The 19,614-nt window shown below is 43.5% G+C and overlaps 1 protein-coding gene across 2 annotated transcripts in view; it reads left to right on the plus strand.

Moving 5' to 3' along the window:
• Positions 1-5,483: 5,483 nt before the first annotated feature.
• Positions 5,484-19,614, plus strand: part of PTN (pleiotrophin) — a 130,932-nt gene continuing 116,801 nt past the window's right edge. For both annotated transcript variants that reach the window (XM_023736908.1, XM_004382398.3), the window contains exon 1: positions 5,484-5,594. The gene's annotated coding sequence lies outside the window, so the exon portion shown is untranslated. The remainder of the gene's footprint in view (positions 5,595-19,614) is intronic.

Genomic DNA, 19,614 nt, shown 5'->3' on the forward strand with positions numbered 1-19,614 from the left:
CTTTCCCCCGTCACTCAGTCTGATTCCTCAACTTTGCCTTGTTCAGGGCTCCTAGATATTCATATACAATCAAATCACTTGTTTTCTCAGGTCTTTGTTGTAAGAGGGACATAGGACTACTCTGCCATCTTGGCCCCGCCTCCTGGGTTGTGTTTACTTTAAGTTGGAGTCTAAGTGTGTTGCAAACAGTCAAGCGCCCAGCTACTAACCCCAAGGTTGGTGGTTCAAAGCCACCCGGAGACACTTTGGAAGAAAGACCTGGTGATCTATTTCTGAAAGATTACAGCCATTGAAAACCTTATGGAGTGCCATTCTGCTCTGAAACACACAGGGAGGCCATGAGTTGGAATCAACTCAATGGCAATTGGTTTGGTTTACTTTAAGTCAAGGGGCTGTGGTGTTAAGTGGTAGAATTCCCCCATTCCATGCAGGAGACCCAGGTTCGATTCTTGGGCTATGCACCTCATGCACAGCCACCACCTGTCAGTCAGTGGAGGCTTGCATCTTGCAGTGATGCTCAACAGGTTTCATTGGAGCTTCCAGACTAAGAGGAATTAAGAAGAAAGGCCTGGTGATCTACTTCCAAAAATAGGGCCAATGTGAAAACCTTATGGATCACAAACGTCCAACCCTGTTGTGCATGGGGTCGCCATGACTCGCTGACTCAGCAACAGCTAACAAGCTCCTTTAAGTCAAATATGCCAGAAGCTCCTTCTAACCAGCTTGAAGAGCCTTAGGTCACAAACTGACAGCACAGAATCAAAAAATGGACCTGGGTCCTTGGAGACTTTGAACCACTGATTTTTACCAGCCTGTGTGGCTTGTCAGAATAATTCCTGAATTATGTAAGCCATTTTTAGTTGAATTTTCTGTTTTTGTTATTTATTTTTAATCAAGAAAAAGCATAATCATTCCAAATATATAACTAATGTAGAAGTAGGCCCTGTAATCTTGTCACAGCAATCAAAGTAATAAATAAACATTTTTCATTAGCTTTGAAATATTTCAGACCGACAAAGAAAAATGTATTAATGGGAGTTCGTTATGGATTAAATTGCATCCCCCAAAAATATGTGTTGTAAATCCTAACCTCTAGGGCCCTGGTGGTGCAGTGGTTAAGCAAAAGGTCAGCAGTTAGAATCCACCATCTGTTCCTTGGAGACCCTGTGGGGATTTCCACTCTCCCTACAGGGTTGCTATGAGTCGGAATTGACTCAACGGCAAAGGGTTTTTTTTTTTTTTTGTGGTTATAATCCCATTTGGGAACGGGTTGTCTTTGTTTTGTTAAGGAGGCAGGATTAATGTAGGGTATATCTTGAGTCAATCTCTTTTGAGGTATAAAAGAGATTAAACAAGCCAGCGAAGAGAGAAATGGGGTGAGATAGACCCAAGACACATGGTGATCTCCAAGGAACCAGGAAGCAGAAGCTGAAGAGACAAGGACCTTCCTCCAGAGCCAACACAGACAGAAAGCCTTCCCCTGGAGCTGGCACCCTGAATTCAGACTTCTAGCCTCCTAGACTGAAGAGAATAAATTTCTGTTTGTTAAAGCCATCCACTTGTGGCATTTCTGTTATAGCAGCACTAGATAATTAAGATAGGCTTCTACCAAACTGTGATAGCATGATGAACTGCCCTTCTGTGTGCCAGGGATACTGAAGAACTCAGAGTCTTAATCAAGGCTCTCAACTTCCTGCCAGGCAGTCAGTCCAGGAGACACGCTGGCAAATTCTTCATCAGGTCCTTTCACGTTTTTTAACTTTGTGCTGATCAGATTTCTCCTTGTATTTGTCACGGCAAAAATCAGCGGCCTCATTTCCAGCACACTCTTTGGACGTGTTATAATTTCTACGATTTCAGATCATCTCGCATTAGTCGTATTTTAGCCTGGGAGGCCTCGTTCAGGCAGGGCCCTCGTGAGCCTCATTTGGAGAGGGAAGGTACTGGCAGAGAAGCCAAAGCCACTGCTGACAGGAGCTTTTGGGGGCACAGAAAGTTAAGGGGCAGTGTGTAGTTAGTTGAAGGTCCCAGGATGGTGCAAATGATTTTCGTTCAACTACTAACTCAAGGTTGGCAGTTTAACCCACCCAGCTGTGCCATGGAAGAAAGGCCTGGCAATCTGCTTCTGTAAAGATCATAGGCAAGAAAATCCTATGGAGCAGTTGTACTCTGTAACACATGGGGTCGTCAGGAGTTGCAATCAACTTGACGGCAACGGGTTTTTTTTTTTTTTTTTGTATAATTAGTCTTCACAAGGAAGAGGAAAAAGGGGAAGAAGTGGATTATTGCAGTGGCCTCATAACTGGCATCTCTGTTTCCACTTGGTCCTTGTGAAATCTGTTCTCAGCACAGCAGAGAGACCTTGTTTTTGTCAATCTTCCACTCAAATCCCTCCAGATGGTTCCCATCTCATTCAGAGTACAAGTACAACTCCTGACAGTGGCCAAAGGCTGTGCATGATCTAGCATTACCTTCCTAATGTAACCTCCTACCACGCTCCTCACCACCACTCTGTTCCAGACCCAGTGTCCTCCTTGCTGTTCCCCTGCCTAACACATCGGGCAAGACATGACCACAGGGCCTTTGCACATGCTGACCCCTCTGCACGGAGCTGCTTCTCCCAAATATTTGCTTGGCTTGCTCCCTCAACTCTTTTAAGTCTTCGTTCAAATTTCACGACCCTGAGGTTTCCTCTCCCAAATCAGCACCTTATCCTCCTTCACAGCCTTATTTTTTCCAAGGTGCTTATCAGGTTTCTTCTCTCTCTGTGTTTCTTTCGTTAGTTAGTTAGCTGTATGAAGTTAGCGATTCTTGTCTTTGTTCATAGCTCTATTCCCAGCACCCAAGAACTTAAAAAATGCTCCAAAAAATGTGGGTTCCACGAATACAATGACTTGAAATCTTGAACCAGCAGAACCATGACTATGTCGCAGGGTGAAGTTTGGATTTGAGGTTGAACATCCCAGAGTGCATTAAAAAATATCTTCTACTTACTTTGGTGTGAACCCTGGTTACATTAAATTATGACTAATTTCAATCGCATAGATTCCTATTTATTAAAAACAACTCTTTCTTTAATCTTCTGTTGTATTTATAAAATACAATGGTTAATAGTGTTACTCAGGGTTTCTCAGTCCTGGCACTATTAACATTTGGGGCCAAATAACTCTGTTGTGGGGAGGGTGCTGTGCATTACAGGATGGCTGGCAGCATTTCTGGCCTCCACTCATTAGATAGCAGTGGCATGCCCTCCCCAAAGCTGTGAAACCAGAAATGTCCCCAGAGTGCCAAGTGTTCATTGCTCCTGTTTGAGAACCAGTGATGTAAGTCATTTTCATGCATAGTTATTTGAATAAAAGTTTATATTTCTGCGATAACACGTGTAATTGAGTGGAAAGTGAGGGAGCCTCATGCTTACCTTACCAATCCTATAGGGGAGACCACAGCAGAGCCAGCATTGTTCCACTGGTAACAACAGGTTACCTTTGTAGATGTTAAGATAAAGTTTAAGGAAAAAAAAGGACAACCCCTTGTTAAATGGCCAGGAAACTCCACCCTATGGAGAGATAATAAATGCTGAGAAATCCCTGTCAATAAAGGACCTGGAAACAATAATCATAATGAAATGGTAACTGGAATCCTTCCATAATTTCCACACAGGAAATCAGATTAAAACAAACATGGCTGGCCTCACTGGGAAAATGGACTTACAAAAGGGGAATGGGCAAGCTGAAGACCGTGTGTAGAGGGAGACGGGGGCTCCTTTCTCTTTCATTTGAAGACAATGTGGGGTGTGTGTATGAAAAATCTGGTTATGGGGACAGACTGGAGGCATGTGAGTGAATTTCTGACTCCTCTCCTTTAAAGGAGTCCCTTAGTGGTGCAAAGAGCTAATGCACTCTGCTGCTAACTGAAAGGTTGGAGGTTCAAGTCCACTCAGAGACACCTCAGAAGAAAGGCCTGGTGATCTACTTCTGAAAGACCACAGCCATCAGAAACCCTATGGAGCACAGTTCTACTATGACACCCGTGGGGATGCTGTGAGTCCGAGTTCACTCGACGGAAGCTGTTTTTTTCTCTCTCCTTAGAAAAATAAATTCATTCATTCATTCAGAGCTCTACCTGTAAAGCCACCTCTTCGTCCCCAGCCAGCTCCTTCATGAGACATTTGTCCAGGTATTCGTCAGCGTGAAGCCCAGAGTCCCTAAAAACTACTTGCCACAGAACAATCCTTCTAATTTTGGGACTTCGGGATGGTTCTAAGTGTCAATGTTAAGAGCGATGGAAAGTGGTTAATGAGTATGTGTCAAGTTGAGTGGAGGGAATGCAGGGTCAGAAGTATGAGGAAGGGAAGTATATTTACAGCCACGCTTGGGGTGAACACCATCAGATGACAAACTGAGAGGACGCGAAGAGACCAAGACAAGGAGCAACAGCCCATGAGGGGCAGAAAAACTGCCCTTTTTATATTTGGAGGTAAATTCGTCTTATACTTCTTAATCATTCTGCACACTGCTTTTATATCCTCTAGATCATAACTATTCATCTGTATGTGACAGAAACACACCGAAGCATCTTTCCTCAAGTGCATGAAATGGCAATTCCCAAAAGCCACGAAGCCCAGCATCTGCGTTTTACAAACCCCAGAGTTGCAGCTCCATTGCGTAGTCCCCTACAGTTTTGGGTGTCAAAGGCATGTCGCTGAATAGGTCACTAAAAGCACCAAGGAAACCCATAACAGAAAGAGCCGCCTAAAGGGATGTGGCACTTAATTGGGAACTTTCAGACATCTGTCACTCTCTGTGACAAGCGCAGAAGCGTACTTTGCACATTTGTGACATTCTTGTGGGATAAGACTGACAGCTAAGTAAGCTGGGCTGGTGGAGGAAGGGAGCTGGGGGCGAGGAGAAGTGGGAGGCTGGGATGAAGACTGTTCGTTTTCACCTCCAATATCGTCTTTAGAAAAATTATCTGAGGTCAGAATTGTTAACTTGAAATGCCGTCCACTTTCCACTTCAGGTCTCCTCCTCGCTAAACTGGGGCGTGCACATGCGCTCCTGTAAGGAAGAGAAGATGCATTAAGTTTGGGAGAGACATCTGGTGTTCGGTCTCTTTGCTAAAAAAAAAAAACACAAAAAACCCAAGATGCATAAAGTTTGGGAAAGACATCGTGTGTTCCACCTCTTTGCTAAAAAAAATAAAATAAGACAAAGCCAGGTTCCATCTCAGGGCCTCTCGCTCCGAGTGCGCGCGCGAGCTCCCACGGGGGGCCTGCCCTGGAGGCTCCGGAGGGAACGAGCGCCCCAATCAGCGCGCGGCCCCCGCCCCCGCCCCCGCCCCCGGCTCCGCGCCTCGGCTCCTTCCCGCCCCGCGCAGGCTGGCTCCGTCCCCGCCTTGCAGCCCGCAGCCGGCCCGGCGGTCCCCGAGCAGAGGCGTGCGCCCAGGTGCGGAGAGAGCGAGCAGGGGACGCGCGGGGAGGCCACCGCGAGGAGGGCGCGCGGCGGAGCGGCAGCAGCGAGCACCCGGGCTCCGAGTGGACTCCGCGCCCTCGTCACCAAGGCAGCTCGGCGCACAGGGGACCTTTGCAACTCCGAGTAAGTGCAGGGCTGGCGCGCTGCGCCCAGGTGTGTCCATCGGGTCCCCTGCTCCTGCCTCCACCTGACTGGGTGCACCGAGTGTGGTGTGGGCGTGGGAGAAGGGCTGCCTGGGGCCTTTCTGAAGCATATCTGGGAGAGTCGGTGCGGAGAGTTCGGGTGCACCGAGATGAGGGGAGAGAAGGAAGCTTTTGTTCTAGGAGAGTACGTTCGGGCAGCGTCCCTGCCTGCGGCTGGAGACCACGCCGGGCGGGACGGAGGGATGTCTGGCTCTTTGTGAAACCTGGGGCTGGTGGAGGTGTGTCTGAGGCTGGTGGAGGAGAGAGAGAAGCCGGGCTGAGCCAGCAGGGCTCCTTCTTTCTTGGCCTCTCTGATGGCTCCAGGGCCTGCCAGTTGATGGCTCAGGGCGGGTTTCTAGGTGAGGTGGGGGGGGGGGGCTCCTTGCTCCCAGGGCTCTCCCACCCCCGGCAGCTGGCACTCCTTGCCCTGCTCGCCAGCCCAGGAAGGTGCTAGAATTGGTTAACTTCAGACTTGCAAAGAGACCCTCCGAATCCCATCTCTCATTTGAAAGCCAATTTTAATAACTGCCCTGCACAAGCGCTGGAACTTTTTATTCCACCCACGTGGAGCTAGGAGATGTTTATTACTAATTAGCCAGATACAGCTTCTATTCGGATTGCGCCCATTTTCTATTCGAATTGATGTTTCTAGTAAGTGAACAAAATATTTTTTTTTAAGAGAGGAAGGTATTCAACTCCTTCCCTACTTAATACACAGCACAGAAAACTCCCTCTCACCTTAACTCTCTCTCTCTCTCACACACACACACAGACTTTTCTCCTAACTCAAACACATACACACATGCAGTTTATATATACGTTCTAGTGTTCAGCCTCCCCCCCCCCCCAACAGCTGCTTTGTAAATATGGGGATACATTGAGAAAATATGCGTGGGGGAGGGAGTGAAAGGGGAAAATGCCCAAAGTGAGGGAATATTAGAGTTCTAGTCTTCTAGTGGAGGTCTGGTGGTTAAGTGTTCGGCTGCTAACCAAAAGGTCGGCAGTTCGAATCCACCAGGCACTTCTTGGAAACCCTATGGGGCAATTCTTCTCTGTCCCATATGAGTCGGAATCCTCTCGACCGCAACGGGTTTGAGTTTTTTTGGTTAATCTTCTAGCATCTCTCATCTGAACGGTTCTCTGGGCATTTTGCATTAGCAGCTTGAGAAAGGTGGGTGGGGTGTGTATGTGTGTGTGTGTGTGTGTGTCCAGAGGAGATTGAAGAACTGCCAAGGAGAGCTTTTGAACTAATGAACATAATGAAGCAATTCATGATCCCAGGCAAACATGGAATTGATGAAACGGCAGAACCCACTTTATAGCCCCTGATCATCTGAGGATGAAAATTCATATTAAGTTATGAATTGATATTGATTTTGGTAGAAATATTAAACAGTGACTATAGTGAAATGAAAGAGAAGCCTCCTGGGCATAGAGCATAAAGCTTTTATTTCCAGTCTTCAGTATGTTCCTGTTTAAGAAAAATGCATTTGGAAGACCACATCCGTACAAACATTTATAGTCTAGTTAAATTCAGAGGAAAATAGAGCTGGCATGATCTTTTTTTCCCCTGCCTTTGGGAGGTATGTTTTCTCAGAGTAGCAATATCTATACTTTCACATTTAAATTAGAGGACGAGATACTTCGTAACTTTATTAGGAAGAACAAAAATCAAACCAAAACAGGACAAAACCCAACTAATGCCGTTCTTCTCGAAATGTTTGATCTTTGAATTCTCTAATTGTATTAACCTTGAGAAAGCTACCCTTGCCCTTCACTGCTCACAGACCCCATTCTAGAACATTCTTTCTCATTTAGTGAAAGGCCTTTACATGGAATATCCACCTGAAGCCATACATAACCACATTGGTTGCTGTGTTCCGGCTGTTTGCTTGTGGATACAAATGCATCATTTTCTAGAAGCTAGACCTGTAGAAAGAAATGAAACCACTGTTATTGTATGAGTTTTTATTAACTGACTTTAAAATGAGGTGTTATAGAGATGAGGATAATATAAATTCTGTGATTTCTTAGCTCTCTTTCCATGCAACTTGGAATTACTAATTTATTGAAAGTTTCCGTGTTCTTTGTTTGGTGTTCACATGTAACAACATGTGAGCAGTACTCACGTACATTTTTTTAAATGGGGCATTTTTATTCCACAATGCCAATGGCTTGGTTTGAATTTTCACAAAACCTGATCATTGGAAATACCTGCAAGAAATAAGGTCTGCAAATACTTTGATCACTTTCATCAATAAAAAAAATCTTAGAAATTAAATATTTTAAAAATTAAAATGCTTTTCCTCTTTGATGATGCTCTTGTCCTCTCCTTTAATTGACATTGTCACATGAATTCACATTGTATTCCTATTTTTGATGTTCTGTCCCTAATCAAATTTTTCCTAGAAAGCTGAATGTAGCTTCAAAATGGTGTAATAAATTAACAGTCCGTTGAGGGTCAGAATTCAGACTATAAATTCCAGGTCTCTACACACTTGTTGTGAGGTGCCATCTAGTGGACCAAGCCACCCCATATGACAGAGTACAACTGCCCCATGGGGTTTTCTAGGCAGCAGAGGGCCAGGTCTTTTCTCTTGTGGAGCAGCTGGGTGGGTTTGAACCACCGACCTTTCGGTTAGCAGCCGAGCGCTTAACCATTGTGTTAAACACTTCCTACCAAGCTCCTGTCTACACACTGAGGCTTCTTGCTTCTTAAAATGATGGCATGATGATAAAGGGAGTTGCCTTTGACTTCTCTCCTGAAGGTAGTGTCCACATTGAGACCAGCCTAGGTGATTGAAGACAAATGGACTCTACTTCTGGATGGCCAGAGTGCAAAAAAAACAAAAAACAAACCCAAACCCGTTGCTGTTGAGTCTGTTCGGACTCATAGTTACCTTGTAGGACAGAGTAGAACTGCCTCATATATAGGTTTGCCTGGGGGGTGGGGCAGCCCTTTAAGGGTGAGGGATAATTTCTCCCCAGGCTGCTGCTTTAGTGAGTAATCAGAGGAGATTTGAGCTTTGGTTTCCTGTTGGCCCAAGGTCACGCCGTTGCCCTGGGGTAAAATAATATTCACAAATGGACCTTCTTTTCTTTTGAGCCTGACCTGCTTTTTCCCAACCAGAATCAATTGGCTTGAAGGGAATTTGGACCATGGCCTCAGTTTTGAAAGTTGTTCTCCATTCTTGATGCTTATGGCCAATTCAAGCTTGCGCCCACTGGATCATTTTTCCATCCACTTAATGCCAGTCTTGTACGTGGCATGGTTTCCGTGGTGTCATTATAGTCTTTCTAGATGGTAAAATATAGCAAGCTTTTTTTTTTTTCCCCCCAGCAAAGCAAAAGGTCCGCAGTTTCAATCCACCAGCTGCTCCTTGGAAACCTTATGGGGCAGTTTGACTCTGTCGGAGAGGGTCACTATGAGTATGAATCGACTTGATGGCAACAGTTTTTGGTTTATTTAGTATATAATAAATAGAAGTTAAAGACTTTGTGGTTTAAAAGGGTAGCTGCAATGAAACAGTATCAAAGAACATTATAACTATGCAAATACTGGAGGTTTGATTATGTAGATCACATTCGTCACAAATGCCTATTTTTTAAGGGGTCGGCAAAGAATATAGTGACTAGATGGTGCTTCAGATAATCTGAGAAATACATTTTAATTTCATCTGCTGGGCTTTAGTTTTTGAGCCATTTCTTCACAGTGGGTTTAAAATGACATTTCAAATAAAATCAAAAAGATCATCAGGATGTGTTTCCTAAAAACAGACTTCTTAGATTCCTAAACTTCACATGTTAAAAAAAAAAAAGAAAAATTCTTTGCCAAATTATATTAATCTTGAAAGAAGTGAGTCCTCGTAATTGACACTTGGGCTCATAATTCTAAGAATTGCTCTTAAGAAGCACCTAAAACATCGTTTTAAAACACTAGTAGCATGTTGCGCCTCGAACCTTTTACTCCCTCTTCTTCCAACTTTTGTGCTTATCTAATTTCCCCGTCCTCTGGCTCTTATTTCTTATTTAATCCTTTTGTTAATCCATTTGCCATTATTTCCCGTCCAACAAATCCCCATGGGCTCTTGATGTGATGGTCTGTATCCATTTATGTACACACATATCAGAAATGTTTGCCCATATCTTGGAATGCATGGATGGTTGGATCTGGCAAGCTGAGATTTTGGCATTTGTCTGACCTGGTCTACCCAAACCTGTTTTTAGGGCCAATGCACTCTCAATCGACTCTACTAGATTTTTCCCTTTTTGACCTAGTTCCTGACTAAGGGCAGCTGATGCTTTCATCACTGCAGGAAATATTGACATCATTCTTTTCTCAGTGACTCAACTTGAATATAGGGTGTAACCAGGGTTATTCATGTCTATCACACCCGCCCAAGTACCACCCCAGCAATACAGTTTTTCTAGCTGCTATGGCCAGTCGATTGAACAGCACTTATTGTACATCTCCAGATGCCAAATAGTGGGCTGGACACCATAGCATATTTCAGGAATACAACACAGAGTTTCTTTTCTCTAGTGGCTCAATCTTACAATTTCAAACACTTTGCGTTCAGTAGGTGGTACTAACTTGGGAAATCTTTTATTCCAATATTCATTTAAAACAGATTCCACACAGTTAAAATCCATTCTACCTCCGCCAGTTTCTGGAAAGAACACTTTAAAAGTCCCAGGTCACTTCATCAAAACGACTAAGAGTTCTGTTTTTAGGAAACTCATTCTGATGATCTTTTTTGTTAATTTGAAATGTCACTTTAAACCTGCATGAAGAAATGGCTCAAGAAGTAAAGCCCAGTAGAAGAAATTAAAATGTATTTCTCAAATTATTTGAAGCACCATCTATTCACTGTATTCCTTGCCTTGCCCTTAAAAAAGAAGGATTTGCGATGAATGGCATCTACATACTCAAACCCACAATATTAGCATAGTTTTAAAGCTCTTTGATACTGTTTCATTACAGCTACCCTTTTAAACCACAGACTCTTTAACTTTTATTTATTATATACCAAATAGGAAAAAAAAAAAAAAAGCTTGCTATATTTTATTATCTAGAAAGACTGTAATGATACCGTGGAATCCATGCCATACCCAAGACTGGCATTAAGTGGATGGAACAATGACCTGGTGGGTGCAAGCTTGAATTGACCATAAACATCAACAATGGAGAACAGCTTTCAAAAGTGAGGCCATGGCCCACATTCCCTTCAAGCCAATCGATTCTGGATGGGAAAAAGCAGGTCTGCCTCAAAAGAAAAGAAAGTCCAACTCCAAGTCCAATTTTCATTTGGAAAACTCCCAAATCTCTCCAGTATCTCTACTGCGCTCTGGTCTCAAACATTGTTTAATTACTTTGGGAATAAATTTTGAAGGGAATGATTTAAGCACAATCCTATTTGGCAAGGAGACTGAAGTAAAGGACTTTTTGTTATTTATTCTTATCTCTAACAGACTCCTGCAGATATTGACCACCCTAGTACATGTGAATGGAGCCCTGGTGGCACAATGGTTAAAACACTTGACTGCTAACCAAAAGGTTGGCGTTTTGAACTCACTCACGACTCCGCGGGAGAAAAGACCTGGTGATCTACTCCCATAAAAATGACCGCCTAGGAAACCCTATGGGGCAGTTCTACTCTGTCCTATAGGGTCGCTGTGAGTCGGAATCAACCGGATGGCACCGAACAACCACAAGTCTATGTCAGGAAGTGTGAGAGGAGTTACAAAGGTACATAAATATGCCTTCAAGCAGCTTATGTTCTACCCAATATGTGTGAGTAAAAGGATTAAAATACAAAGTACTTCAGCTCAAGTTAGAGTAAGATAGCTACAGACAAGGTTTTTATCCTAAGCTGTTCCAGCAACAAAGACATCACATTTTTCAAGAGAAAGGGAAGTGGGCTCAACGGAGGAGGTGGTGCTCAATGTTTATTTCAAAAGCATCACCGTTCTTTGTCGGCCGAATGTGGTTTGTTCTGGAAGTGAGGTTGAATTCCCATCCTTTCATGTTTTCATTTCGCGTTTGTCACATAATAGAGCAGAAAAAAATACTGGAAGTTATGTCTTAAGAATTCAGTTTCAGTTACTTAGAATACATACAATTTTATGGGCGTGACACCTCAGTCTAGATGTTCTTCTCAGGAAAATGAGTACTAGACATGAGACGGCAGTCCTCTAATAAAAATACAGACATGGTAGGGTAGAGTGGGGACAGCAAACCCTCCAACCCCAGCTGTGGAATGTGGGTGAGAGAATAAATGGCTCAGAGATGGAAGGCACCCAGGAAGGGTTTTCAGAGGCATATCCTCTGTCGATGTCTTGTTTCTTCTAAGCCTCTACAGCTCCCCTTTCTGCTCCTCCGTGTCCTCATTTCTCAACAGTGATGACACTGGAACAGCCCATCTTTTAGCTCCTGTCCTCACCATCAACACCAGCTCCCCCAACCTCAAATTAAGTCCCCCTTGAAGGGGGGGCTCTCTCTTGTTGTTCTCAAGAACCTAGAGTATCTAGCATAGGACCCTTTAAGATGCCCAATGGCTGCTGAAGGAGTGAATACATGAATAAATGACCTTGAGCACCACTCTCTCTGCCCACTCAAGACCCAACAGTATTGACTGTTTTCTATGCCTAATCCGTTGCCCCGCTAAACACTGTTGTTGCTCTTAGGTCGATTACAAAACACAGCGACCCTATGTACAACAGAATGAAACACTGCCTGGTCCTGCATCATCCTCACAATCATTGCTATGTTTGAGCTTGTTGTTGCAGCCACTGTGTGAATCCATCTAGTTGAAGGTCTTCCTCTTTTTCACTGACCCTCTACTTTACCAAGCATGATATCCTTCTCCAGGGACTAGCCCCTCCTGATAACATGTCCTAAGTACGTGAGATGAAGTCTTGCTACCCTCGCTTCTAAGGGGCACTCTGGCTATATTTCTTCCAAGACAGATTTGTTCATTCTTTTGGCAGTCCATGCTATATTCAGTAATCTTCGCCAGCACCATAGTTTGAAGGCATCAATTCTTCAGTCTTCCTTATTCATTGTCCAGCTTTCCCATGCATATGAGGTGATTGAAAGTATCATGGCTTGGATCAGGTGCCTTTGGGTCAGGTGCACTTTAGTCCTCAAAGTGACATGTTTGCTTTTTAACACTTTAAAGAGGTATTTAGCAGCAGATTTGTCCTAATGCAATACATCCTTTGATTTCCTGACTGCTGCTTCAGTGGGTTTTGATTGTGGATCCAAAATGAAATCCTTGACAACTTCCATCTTTTCTCCGTTTATCATAATGTTGCTTGTTGGTCCAGTTATGAGGATTTTTGTTTTCTTTATGTAGAGGTGTAATCCATACTGAAGGCTATGGTCTTTGATCTTCATCAGTAAGTGCTTCAAATCCTCTTCACTTTCAGCAAGCAAGGTTGTGTCGTCTGCATAACTCAGGTTGTTAATGAGTCTTCCTCCAATCCTGATGCCACATTCTTCTTCATTTATTCCAGTGCTGACATTGCTGGGTGCCAATTTCTTGTTTATACACAAGCACCTCCATTCTCAATCTCGAACCTCTAGAAGAAGCCTTTTCATCGCTCTTCTCTTCATCTTCTGTATTCCCAACATCATATAGCCCTGCGAATTTTCTAGTGTCTTCCCAATCCATCTTCCTAGTCATCCTCCACCTCATTCATACCTTGCATGGTCTCTGACTGCTGCCACCTTGATAGCGGAGAGAGACCTTTACCTTTTCACTCTAAATGTAGATTCAAAATTCCTTTCTTGTGAAAAGAAACACACAGAACATGTGATTATGCCCAAGGCCTGGGGGTTTTACACATGTGGTCCCCAAATCAGACTGCTATGCCTTGGCCTTTCCCACAGAGTCTCAGATGGCCTTTTGCCCACAGGGGACTCTCACCCCGGGCAAGACCAGCTTCTGCAGCCACAGTGTTGCTGAAGTTGGTGATGCCCATAACCAAGTCCTCTCTGGCCCCTCCTGTTACCATGGAGGCTCACATCAAAGGAGAGAGTGAAGGACTGCAGTCAGGAGCTAGCATTTCATCACAATTCTGCCTATTGTTCATTATGGGATGCTGACTGTGTCCCCAAATATCCTGGATTCTCAGGTGGTTCAGCTGTGAAATGGAGAAGATGATGATGATGACCTTTGCCTCCTTCACAGGTTGGTAGTAAATTGTGATGACGCAATATTTATAACCTGCAAGCTGTTAGAGTAAACATTAGCTACTACTAATAAAGTCCTGGAGTGCTGATAGCACGCTGGTTAAGAGCTGAGGTTGCTAACCAAAAGGGCGGCAGTTCGAATCCACCAGTCGCTCCTTGGAAACCCTATGGGGCAATTCTATTCTGTCCTACAGTGGGGCAAGGTTTGTCTTCTCTTTCCCCCAGTTCTGCTGCTGTCATTTTCGTTTTCTCAGGATCCCTGGAGATTGACTAAGATGCTGCAAGGTAAGTTCCACTTGATAAAGCGAGTGGGAGGGAAGATATGTGACAGGTGTGAAGACAAGAGTCTGAGTCATAGTAAAAAAAAGAAAATCAGATGGCAATCCTAATTAAGGCTAAAACAAAATGGTTTTGAATTTTTTTGCTAAATATTATGTCTTAGAGCTTTCTCAGGAGTCTTAAAGGATACATAACACATTTTTATTGGACTATTCTTACTAAATGTGTTGTTGTTAGGTACCTGTGCTGTCCAGTTGGTTCTGACCCATAGCAACCCTATGTACAGCAAAACAAAACACTGCCTGGTCCTACGCCATCTTCATAATCGTTGTTATGCTTGAGCCCATTGTTGCAGCCACTGTGTCACTCCATCTCGTTGAGGGTCTTCCTGGATCTGTAGATTTGGCAAGCAATACTCTGTTTATACTATAGCAGAGCTTCTCACATTCTAATGTGGGTACAGATAGCCTGGGGTCTTGCTAAAATGCAGATTCTGATCAGGTCTCCTACCTAATTATGTAGGTCTCTTAGAGTCTGCATTTCTAACAAGCTCCCAGGAAATAGCAGTGCTGCTGGTCTGGGGGCCCCACTTTGAGTAGCAACTGATCTGGTTTAATACAACAAATCTGAAAGAACAGGAGAGGCCTCAGAACACTTCGATCATGATAGCCACAGCTGAACAAAGATGATGAAGGTCATTGGCAAAAACATGTCTTACTACAGGCCAAAGCTGTTCATGTTTATATCTTCGTGTCCAAGTGATATTCATAACGTTTGATTATTTAAGGAAGACATTTGCAGACACCACCTGATTTGCTATAGACTTGATGGAAGCCTCCGGAAGAATGACGAACAGGCCCCTGCCAGGGGTGTCCTCTTGAATAGTCCTTCTGCTGGAGTCTTTCCCATGAGAGGGTGTGGGTGATCCAGATGTCCATGTCTAATTGCTTGAAAGCTAGTGAAAAAGTGTTTATGCAATTTTATTCTTCATATATATGGAAATGATATAATTTAGTATGTCCCTATTCTCTTCTTTAGAGGTTTAATGTGTATGACTCCATTTGGTTGTCCAGTTCCATACTAATTAATGGAAGTAGAGCAAGACTCACCAAAGACATTGAGCTGGCTAGACATGGAGCCAGGGCTTTCTGTCTCAGAGGCCAGATTTAACCAACAAAGAGCATGTATCTTGGGAACAATCTCAGGTAACAGAGAAAATCTTCGCTCAGGCTAAACCAAATGGAGACCACACAGAACCTTCAAACCATGTTTTCATAATAGCCTTCCTTATTTACTGACAATGTAGCCTTTTTTAGACCTATTCACAGAATTACCGCTCCCAATAGCAGGCTCTTCTCTGAAGTTCTACCATCTCGTGCCTTCATTTGTGAGTGTAAGAAGAATATCAGGGGTTGGTGTCCTGCTGAGCATCTGTCAGCTGACCACAAGGGATGTACTGATAAGCCAGGAGTTGGATTTCTGTCTTAAAAAAACACCTAGTGTTTTAGAATCCAGTCTAATCTTTGTCTGAAGAGTAGGCTTCGGGAATGGTTTTAGTTCTGGACTAACTGGGCTGCTTCTGTCCAGAGGCAGAATGAAAAGACAGGAAGGGACAGGAACTGGTTGAATGGACACAAGAAACCAGAGTGGAAACGGGGAGTGTGCTGTCACATCATAGGGATTGCAATTATCACATAACAATATGTGTATAAATTTTTGCATGAGAAATTAACTTGAGCTGTAAACTTTTATCTAAAGCACAATAAAAAATAAAAATAAAAACAAAACAAAAAAACATCCAGCGGCTTTGGATGACCTGATGCAAGGGTCCATTTAGTTCTTCAAAAAAAATAGTGCAGAAAACGTTGCCTTCTGTGTGCAACTCATTTCTTCAGAAGTCGTCCAAGGCGTTCCAATGAGGAAGCCTGGGGAAGGAGAGAGGTAGTTCAGGAAACGATTTTCAATGGGTGTAGGTACTTACATCTTGATGCAATAAAGCAACACCTTTCTACCCAGCCTCTTTTCTTGTGCACAATTACCTTTTAGTATTGAATTTCATGTGTCTGGTGATTTGTGTTATACAGAATGTCAAACATAACTCAGTGCGTGTCAGACTTATGAAATCGTTGATTAATTTTAACCTTGTGAAAAATACAAAAGTTGTCTTCATTATTATCATTGTCTTTGGGAAAACATTAATACGCACTGAAGAAATGCAATTTTTGTTCTTGTTTTAAGAAATACCTGTTCATGGTACAAGATATTCAAATTTTATAAAACTATAATGAAGGAAAAAAGTTTACTCAGAATCCCCCTCAAAGTAGACACTGCCATTAAGATTCTGATATATTAGTACAGTTTTTTTATGTAACTTTAAAAAAAAAAGTTGTATACATAATTGTATATTCTGTTTTTTATCAACATTATAACTGACACATACTATATTTTTAATAGCTAGACACACGTTAACACATTAACATGTCATTTGTTTCCACCAAATGGGCCAATTAAGACAAGAATTTAGTTAGCAGGCTAGGGTAAATTGAAGGAGCCCAGGTGGCACACTGGTTAAGTGCTTGGCTGCTAACTGAAAGATTGGCAGTTCAAACCCACTTAGTGGCTCCTTGGCAGAAAGACCTGGCAATCTGCTCTCATAAAGATTGTTGTTGTTGTTGTTGTTAGGTGCTGTCCAGTTGGTTCTAACTCATAGCTACTCTATGGACAACAGAACGAAACACTGCCTGGTCCTGGGCTGTCCTCACAATCTTTTTTTTTTTAATTTTTTTTTGTTGTTGTTGTACTTTAGGTGAAGGTTTACGGAGCAAATAGTTTCTCATTAAATAGTCAGTACACATATTGTTTTATGACATTGGTTAATAACCCCACGACATGTCAACACTCTCCTTTCTCGACCTTGGAGGACCTGTTTTTGTTTGTTTTTGGTGAAAATATACATAGCCAAAGATACACCATTTCAAAAATTTCTACATGTACAATTCAATGACATCAATTACGTTCTTCCAGTTGTACTGCTCTTCTCACTATCCTTTTCCAAATTATTCCATCACCATTGTCTTCAACTCACTGTCCCCTAGGCTTCCCATCAAACCATTTGAGTTGCTGTTGTCCATTTGATCCCACATAAATAATTCTCTTTTTTGTACTTTAGATGAAGGTTTACAGAACAAAATGGTTTCTCACCATCCTGACAATCTTGAGCCCATTGTTGCAGCCACTGTGTCAATGCGTCTTGTTGAGAGTCTTCCTCCTTTTTGCTGACTCTCTACTTTACCAAGCATGCTGCCCTTCTCCAGGGACTGATCCCTCCTGATAACATGTCCAAACTATGTGAGATGTAATCTCACCATCCTTGCTTCTAAGGGGCATTCTGGTTGTACTTCTTCCAAGACAGATTTATTCCTTCTTTTGGCAGTCCATGGCATATTCAATATTCTTCCCCAACACCACAATTCAAAGGCACCACTTCTTCAGTCTTCCTTACTCATCATCCAGCTTTCGCATGCATATGAGGTGACTGAAAATAGTATGGCTTGGGTCAGGTGCACTGTAGTGTTCAAAGTAATATCTTTGCTTTTTTAACCCTTTAAAGAGGTCTTTTGCAGCAGATTTGCCCAATGCAATGTGTCTTTTGATTTCTCAACTGCTGCTTCTATGGGCGTTGATTGTAGATCAAAGTAAAATGAAATCCTTGACAACCTCCATCTTTTCTCCATAAAGACGACAGCCTAGGAAACCCCAGGGAGTAGTTCTGCTCTGTCACATCAGGTTGTTGCGTCGAACTCAACTCAAAGGCACACGACGGCAACAACAATAATGGGTAAATTTCCATCCGAGCAAATGCTCAGTAAATTAATGAGATGGTCTGTTATTAAAAAAGCTGCAAATAAAAAAATACAAACAAACAAGAAAACATAATCCCATGAAGGCAACCAATCAAACAAAATCTTTGTCTTAACAAAGGATGTAGCTGTTTAGACGGGAACGAACATAACCCTGTGGAATTCAGCGTGTGTCAGTTCAAGGTCAAGCTGAGTAAACACCATCTTTTATTCTTATCCTTGAGGCCCTTCCAGATACATATATCCAGGGAGAGAAGCCTCCCCATGGAGCCGCAGCTGCCTGGTTCTGCCCAAGTCCCCTCTCACCCCTGTCGTTGGTCCCTGGAGCCTGGGAACCTCAGAGCTGCCCCAGGGCCCAGGGGAAGGGGCCTGCTGCTCGGTGGATGGGTGAACTGGTTCCTTTGAAGCTTGTCTCTCCAGGGTTGGCACCCTTTGGAGAGTTCTTTCTTTGCTCTGTTATTATATGGAATGACTAGTACAACTGGCTCCAGTTTAAAGTGAGCCAGGTCAATGTGGGTTTGACAACCGCATTCCTTATGGTCGAGGAGGGTGAGAGTCAAACTCCTTTCTTGTTTCTGCCAACATTGGGCTTCCCGTCAAAGGTAGCCTGAAATGATAGCTGGCCTTTTTAAGAAGCAGTTTTAGTCTAATGGTTGGGGATCACTGGATTTGCCTTCTGACATGTGATAGCTGGGGATTCAAAGACGCAGTTCAAGGCTGGTTTGGAGAAGAGCAAAAGCACTTCAGCTGGAATAACTGGATAGATGTGGTTTTCTACCCGCTTCTCTCTAAATGGATCCACATTTCCTAAAGCAGGCTCACTCTAAGCTTCTAATGTCTCACCCAGGGATGTTCTTTGTGACCCTTGGAAAGGTTTAAATGGGGGCCATTAACTTCACAGGCAGCAGAACCAAGACAAAAAGAAAGAAAGAAATGGACTTGAACTTAGACCTTAGGAAAATCACCCAAGAATTCCACAGACAGAAGCCCTGTGCTTGGAGAGGGACTTCAGACCCCACAGAACATTCTCTAAGGCAGTGATGAAGTTTCCTCTCCCATGGGTGACTGACTACCGGGCAAATACTATGGGGTCCTTGGGGCCTGGCTGGCTGGGGGTGTTGTCAGGAGATTTCTCCAGGGTGGATTTGTCTTGTTGGCTTTCTGAATCTCCTGGGCTCCAGGTGTCTGTTGGCCTAAGGATCTCATAAACTCAGCCAGTCCTATTCCCACCTTGTTCTTCTCAGAGAGAGTATGTGAAGACAAAGCAAAGTCGGCTGTTCCAGTGAAGAGTTCATGCCTTAAATGAGACCTGAGAAATCGTGGATGCAGAATTGGACAACCTGGTCCCTGGAGCCACCTCTTCTGATGGGCCACCCACGCCCATACACATTGTTTCCACTGTGTGCTCCCCATTCGCAGTGGGGATCCTGAAGGGGAGGAGACCAAAAGGCTGCTCTCATGGTCTGGGGTACAGCAGGGCCCTTCAGCCCAGGGCTCAGCTGTGCACCTGCAAGCTACTCCCTGAGAGGGTGGTGTTCTGCCTCAGCTGCCCTTCACCAGCTGTAATGGGCAGCGTTAAATATCCTGCTAAAATCCAGAGAAAGCTTAGGCTTGGATTTTTCCTA

Source organism: Trichechus manatus, unplaced genomic scaffold (assembly GCF_000243295.1).
Source record: "Trichechus manatus latirostris isolate Lorelei unplaced genomic scaffold, TriManLat1.0 scaffold00093, whole genome shotgun sequence".
Taxonomy (NCBI): Eukaryota; Metazoa; Chordata; class Mammalia; order Sirenia; family Trichechidae; genus Trichechus; species Trichechus manatus.